The sequence below is a fragment of the Piliocolobus tephrosceles genome, chromosome 5 (assembly GCF_002776525.5).
Source record: "Piliocolobus tephrosceles isolate RC106 chromosome 5, ASM277652v3, whole genome shotgun sequence".
Lineage (NCBI taxonomy): Eukaryota > Metazoa > Chordata > Mammalia > Primates > Cercopithecidae > Piliocolobus > Piliocolobus tephrosceles.
The window spans coordinates 135,649,616-135,656,219 of NC_045438.1; the positions used below are offsets into that span (position 1 = coordinate 135,649,616).

The following is a 6,604-nucleotide window of genomic DNA, read 5'->3' on the forward strand; positions in this document are numbered from 1 at the left end:
TCTGTGTTTGTCTGGATGCAGGAGCACACACTCAGACCCTTGCTATTCTGACTTTGTGTACTTTTATTTATTTATTTTATTTATTTATTTAGAGACGGAGTCTCGCTCTGTCGCCCAGGCTGGAGTGCAGTGGCCGGATCTCAGCTCACTGCAAGCTCTGCCTCCCGGGTTCATGCCATTCTCCTGCTTCAGCCTCCCGAGTAGCTGGGACTACAGGCGTCCGCCACCTCGCCCGGCTAGTTTTTTGTATTTTAGTAGAGACGGGGTTTCACCGTGTTAGCCAGGATGGTCTCGATCTCCTGACCTCGTGATCCGCCCGTCTCGGCCTCCCAAAGTGCTGGGATTACAGGCTTGAGCCACCGTGCCTGGCCTGTGTACTTTTCTTGAGTGACCCGATCCAAATGTAGAACTTCGCTTATAATGAGTCTCCTTCCAGTCTATGTCACTAAGCTAGTGTAGCCTGGGACCCAGCCATTTAGCTCACTATCCTCAGATTAACTCCATTTGTTCCCACAGAAGTTCAAACTAAGCATGTTCCAAACAGAACATCTAACCTTCTCTCAATTATTTCATTTTTCATCACCTCTGCAGTCACTGATGCCACAGTTCTCCACACTGTCTGGGTATTCTGGACTCCTTCACATCCCTACTTCTGGCACAAGATTTAGTGATTCCTGTGGCCTCTCATGTCATTACTGCCATTCAAACCCATCTGCTGTCTTCCTCACCCCGTGTTCCTGCCCCTGCCTACACCCTCATGACTTCCCACCTGATGGCTGAAGAGTTGTACTGGTCTTGCTTTCAAACCAGCCTTCTCCAACCCATCCTCCTTGCCGCTGCCCCCTCCACACACAAATCTCATCATGTTACTGTCCTGCTTAAGATGCTTCACAACCTCCCATGTCCAGTGGGATAAAATGCAAACACCTGCCATCAGCACACAAGGCAGGTTACAGTGCAGCCCGGCCCACATCCCACCTGGCTTCAGTCACACTGAAGAACTGCAGTTCTCCTTGTAACTTCATGTCTCTCTGCTCCTGAGCCTGCATCTCCTGCTGGAAATGCCGTTTCCCCTTTCTCTGTTTTGCTAACCTCAGGTAAACACAGTCCCCAGGAACCTTTCCTAAATCTCATTTTTTCAAAGTGCCCTCTTTATGCTCCTGAGTGGCTCCAGTGTATATCTTATGGTACTCAGTGGTGATCAAAACAACCTATGGAAATAAAAAATTTAAAAAACACGAAATAAAATACACATGTAGCAATCTTCTTTTCTTTGTCTCTTTGGATTTTGGATTTCAAGCAGCTTGAGGACAAGGCCCATGTCTTCTGAGTTACATCCTTAGTGCCTAGAGAGTGAAAATTCACAATGAGTGTTTATTTAATGGAATGAAAATTAACATTTAAAGGTGGAATTTGCTTTAAAATGCACAGACCTTTAGTTTTATACTGTGTGAATATAATAAAAACAAAGTAACCTAAGGTAAACAAACTACACCTCTGTAGCACAGCTTGTATATCACGTTTTTCATTTGGTTTTTCTTTGGGCTTCGTTTCTGTAGGTGAATAATTCTCTAGCCCATAAACTCAGTGGAGGATCCTCAGCATCCGTGTGTGACACTGAACTTGCTGTCACTTGATGCATCCAAGGAGAGGACTGGTTTTCCCCGTCTTGGGCTTGGAGGGGAAATCCTTAGGGAACAACAACCATGCAGTGTCATTTCGCTTCACTTCCTCTTCCAGGCTGAACCCCGTGCTCTCTCATCTTTATTCTTTTACTGTAATAGTAATAGACTTTTTTGTTGTCAACCTTTTGCTGCTTCTTATACATCAGGTAAAGCTAAGATACTATCCCATAGGTGTTTCAAATGCAACCACTTTTATTTCCAGGTAAAACTACACTTGAAAATATACATTCAACAAGAACATTTTGTGAATGTTATGTGAATGATAACACTTTTAAATTTACTATGCCTTAAAATGAAAGTGTTTTGATAAAATTATATAAGGTACCATTTTTATTCTAAAAGTAAGAACATAACTTGAAGTCTATAAATAGCACTAAGACTCTGGAGGTCTTTTCACGTCCTGCATTATATTTTTCCTCGAAAGATTTTGATTTCATCTCCCCACTTCCCTGCCTTGCTCTGTGGCTATATCAGTATTCTTTATGTCTGGTCCTGTAGGGGTTCTGAGACTCTATGGGAATGGGGTAGGGGAACTATGCAATTTTGTTTTTACCAGGAGTTGTGTGACTTGGGCAAGTTACTTTACCTCTGTGGTCAGTTCCCTAATATGTAAAATAATTTCTTCTGTTAAATCAAGTTTAGCCTAAACTTGATTTAACATATTTTAAGTTTGGCCTAAAGGTTTCTCTGTACATCATGAACAAGTGGAGGTGTAAACAGACCGCAGCCTGCAGTTGTGCCAATCACCAAGTTTTGGCCAATCACATGTAGCCAACTGTTTGAACCGTGTTCAAGTTAGGCAAACATTGAGCTGTAATCAATCTGGCCGTTTCTGTACCTCACTTCTGTTTTCTGTATGTTACTTTTCTTTTTCTGTCCATAAACTTTCTTCCACCACGCGGCTGTGCTGGAGGCTTTGAGCATACTCTGGCTCCGGGGGCTGCCCGATTTGTGAATTGTTTATTGCCCAATTAACCTCATTTAAAATTTATTTGGCTGAAGTTTTTCTTTTATTAGGTGGTGTCAGAAGTGGGGTTAGAAGTAGAGCTTCTAATGACCCCCAGAAGTGCTGAGTGACCTAGCGAGGTACACTCCAGGCTCATTGTGTCTCTTTCTCTCGCGGAGCAGCTGGGGATCGTGGGAAGTTCTCTCTCAGATTCTGAAGCTCCACAGATTTGTGTGTTGAGCTCTCCTGAGTTTCTTTGAGTAAATTTCTGATCCTGACTGGGTTTGAAAGTCGCAAAAGAAATTGAACTGAGTCCAGGATCGGATTGGCTCCAGTAATTAACTGGCTTGGATCTAGTTAGAGGCCTCTTACATCTAACTGGATCGGAAAGAAACCAGTATTAAATGGCAATATTGCAAGGGTGTAAAATTTGGCTTTTGGAAATTCACAGGGATTTTTGTGTTCTACTCCTTTGTTTCATTTTTCTTGTGCACTTATGTAGGAAAAAAAATCATTGGCTAAGTTGAACAAGGGAACCTGAGAGCAAAGCCAGTATTTGAGGTAAAAACGTGATCCTTAATTTCTGAAGAACTGAATTCCTTTTGGATTACACATGCATAAGTATTAGGCCCTGGAAGGAGCAAAGTCTAACAGAAATTGTCCAGGCATGGTGGCTCACACCTGTAATCCCTGCACTTTGGGAGGCCAAGGTAGGTAGATTGCTTGAGGCTAGGAGTTTGAGACCAGGCTGGCCAACATTGTGAAACCCTGTCTCTACTAAAAATTAAAAAAAAAAAAAAATCCAGGCATGGTGGCATGTGCCTGTAATTCCAACTACTCGGGAGGCTGAGGCACAAGAATCACTTGAACCTAGGAGGTGGAGGCTGCCATGAGCTGAGATCATAATGCTGCCATGAGCTGAGATCATAGTACTGCACTCCAGCCTGGGTGACAGAGACTGTGTCTCAAAAAAAAAATTTTTTTTTTTTTTACTAAAGAACTTGCAGTGGAACATTCTGAAAGAGCAACACTGCACTGAAGTGCATTTGAAAATGAGGGCTCCCAAATTAGTGTCATGTACAGTCATGTACAGTCTCATGTAGCGATGCCTATTGATATGCAGAAACTTCTAAAAAATTTCAATATTTGCATTTAAAGACTTTATAAAAACTAAATAAAAATTTTAAGCAACTAATTGATTTAAAAAATTAAATCTGCCTTGCACTTTTTGCTGATGGCTGTGGGTGACAGGATGAGGCATGTACAGAATCATGGGACATGGGGAAGTTTTTTCTCCCCAAAGTGGACACTTGAGAGCCGATGAGAAGACTGGAAAAGATCCCTTCATGACTGACAAGCAGCTCCCTGAAGTTTTTTATTTTTTGAAGTGGAGTCTCGCTCTGTCGCCCAGGCTGGAGTGCAGTGGCACAATCTCAGCTCACTGCAACTTCCGCCTCCCGGGTTCAAGCGATTCTTCTGCCTCAGCCTCTCGAGTAGCGGGGATTACAGGCGCCCACCACCATGCCCGGCTAATTTTTTGTATTTAGTAGAGATGAGGTTTCACCATGTTGGTCAGGCCGTTCTCAGACTCCTGACCTCAGGTGATCTGCCCACCTTGGCCTCCCAAAGTGCTGTGATTATAGGCGTGAGCCACCGTGCCTGGCCCTGAACTTTTAATTTAGTGTCACTGCAATAGATGGGTCCTTCTCTGGCCTCCCTGAACTCTTTGCCTTCTCCACCCTGCTGCAATCAATGCTTTTCTTTTTCTCTTTCTCTTCTTTCCTTTTTCTATCTTTCTATTACATCTTGCCTAGAGACCACATGTTGAAACTCCTGGCTGGAGGTCATTCCACCCCACTTTGAATGGATTAAAGATAGCAGAGCCCAACCAGGGGCAAGTTTAAGTCTTACCAGTTCAATATTGGGCACGAAGCAGAGTGGCTAATGTCTAAGTTTTGTCACATGTGTTTTGCTGTGGCTGGATGGGAAAATATTAATTCAGCTCCCCCGTGCAATCTCTTGGGCAGCATCTTACAAAATTGAGAGGCTTTTGCCTATGGTTCCATGAAATCAAACAAGATGATTTTCCTTTGCATTGTGACTTGACCCCCAGGCTATGGTGCAGCTAACAGGGTCACTAGGGCCACTCAGAAAGCGGGAGCCCAGAAGCCTGGCATTGCTAGCAAAAGGGTAAGAATTTCTTAGCAGTCGGACTTCTGGCCTCTCTCTGTGTGGAAATGGTTGTAGGAATGGTAAAAATCATGGTCTCCTCTGCAAAGTTTTAATTAATGATAAAAAGGATTTGTGAGCTAATCTTAAGCTGTAGCAAATCTGGTGTACTTTGTGCTATGAATTGGTCTTTCTGTGTCATTTGGTCATAAAAAGGGGTTAAATAGGATAAAATGTGGGCCTAGGACTCCCAGAAGCCTGCTGTTCGAGCCAGCCTGGCAAACTGGTCAGTTACAAACTGCAGGTCCTTGAAACCAAAAAACACCAGATAAGGATTCCCTCTCATCTTGTTTTATGTCCTTGGGAGCTTGACCTTATAACCACATGATGGTACTTGCTTTTGGTCTCCACCATCTGGAGGAAAGGAATTTTGGAGTTCATGTCATAGTTAGCTCTAAAAATTGTCTTGAGCAGTTAAAAGCCTTTGCAAGCAGAAAATTGGCCGCTCTTCCTCTTCTGGGAAGAGCAATGGGAGCCACCAGTGGTGTAGCTTAGTGGTTAAGGCTTTGCCATCTTATGATGGTGGCCAAGGTTCAATTCCAGCTCGGGGAATGAGACCTGTTTGGTTTGAGATCTTTGCTATTTGCTGATTCTCTTCCCCTCATGAACAACTTCTGACTCCTCATCTTGAGTTTTCCTTTCTCTGAGCTACGTTTGGAAATTCTAGAGTTTGTAAAAATTGCTAGCTACCCTTTTGAAAATAGCTCTTACACTTGTGGTTAAGTCATAACCTTAGTTAAGGCTTATTGGTTTCACCTGGGAGATTACCTTTGGTAAAGTTCAAAAGCCAGACATATTGGCTGTTTAGCCTGGCTAAAGTCGAGTAATAAGATATTTAAAATGATTTTTTTAGGCTGGGCACAGTAGTTCATGCCTGTAATCCCGGCGCTTTGGGAGGCCAAGGAGGGTGGATCAGCTGAGGTCAGGAGTTTGAGACCAGCCTGACTAACATGGAGAAACCCTGTCTCTACTAAAAGTATAAAAATTAGCTGAAGTGGTGGCTTGCACTGGTAATCCCACCTATTCAGGAGGCTGAGGCAGGATAATCGCTTTAACCTGGGAGGTAGAGGTTGCAGTGAGCTGAGATCACACCACTGCACTCCAGCCTGGGCAACAGAGCAAGACTTCATCTCAAAAACCAAACAAAAGGGCCTTTTTTTTTTTCTCTCTTCTTGGATCTTGTTTTTATTTTTTTAAGTTTTTTTTTTTTTTTCTTTTTAGCCAACTGAATTGTTTTTCTCCGTTTTGTCTTCTTGCCACTTTTATTGCACACATGAGAGGACTTAAGGTAACTTCTAACAGCCTGGGACTCCTTGGGAAAAGCAGAGGAGGCACTACAGATCCTGTTTTGGGATAAACCTTTGTTTTCCTCATGAAACACCAGGAATCAAAAGCAGATAGATCCCTCTGAAAATCTAAGGCTAAATATCCTTTTGGGGATGGCCAACACAGCAAAACCCAGTCTCTACTAAAAATACAAAAATTAGCCTGGATAGGTGGTGCACACCTGTAGTTCCAGCTACTGGAGAGTCTGAGGCGTGAGAGTTGCTTGAGCCTGGAAGGCAGAGTTGCAGTGAGCCGAGATTGCACCCCTGCATTCCAACATGGGCAACAGAGTGATACTCTGTCTCAAAATAAAGGAAGGAAAGAAAGAAAGAAGGGAAGAAAGAAAGAGAGAGGAAGGAAGGAAGGAAGGTAGGAAGGAAGGAAGGAAGGAAGGAAGGAAGGAAGGAAGGAAGGAAGG

The 6,604-nt window shown here is 43.3% G+C and overlaps 1 long non-coding RNA gene across 6 annotated transcripts in view; it reads right to left on the reverse strand.

Annotated features, from left to right (window-relative positions):
- Positions 1-263: 263 nt before the first annotated feature.
- LOC111542905 overlaps positions 264-6,604 on the reverse strand; it is a 20,583-nt gene continuing 14,242 nt past the window's right edge. For 2 of the 6 annotated variants that reach the window (XR_003307284.1, XR_003307281.1), the window contains one exon: positions 265-1,346. This is a non-coding gene — a long non-coding RNA (uncharacterized LOC111542905). Of the gene's footprint in view, positions 1,347-1,412; positions 1,776-6,604 lie in introns of those variants that run through there. The other 4 variants (XR_003307282.1, XR_003307283.1, XR_003307280.1 and 1 more) reach the window with 4 other exon arrangements.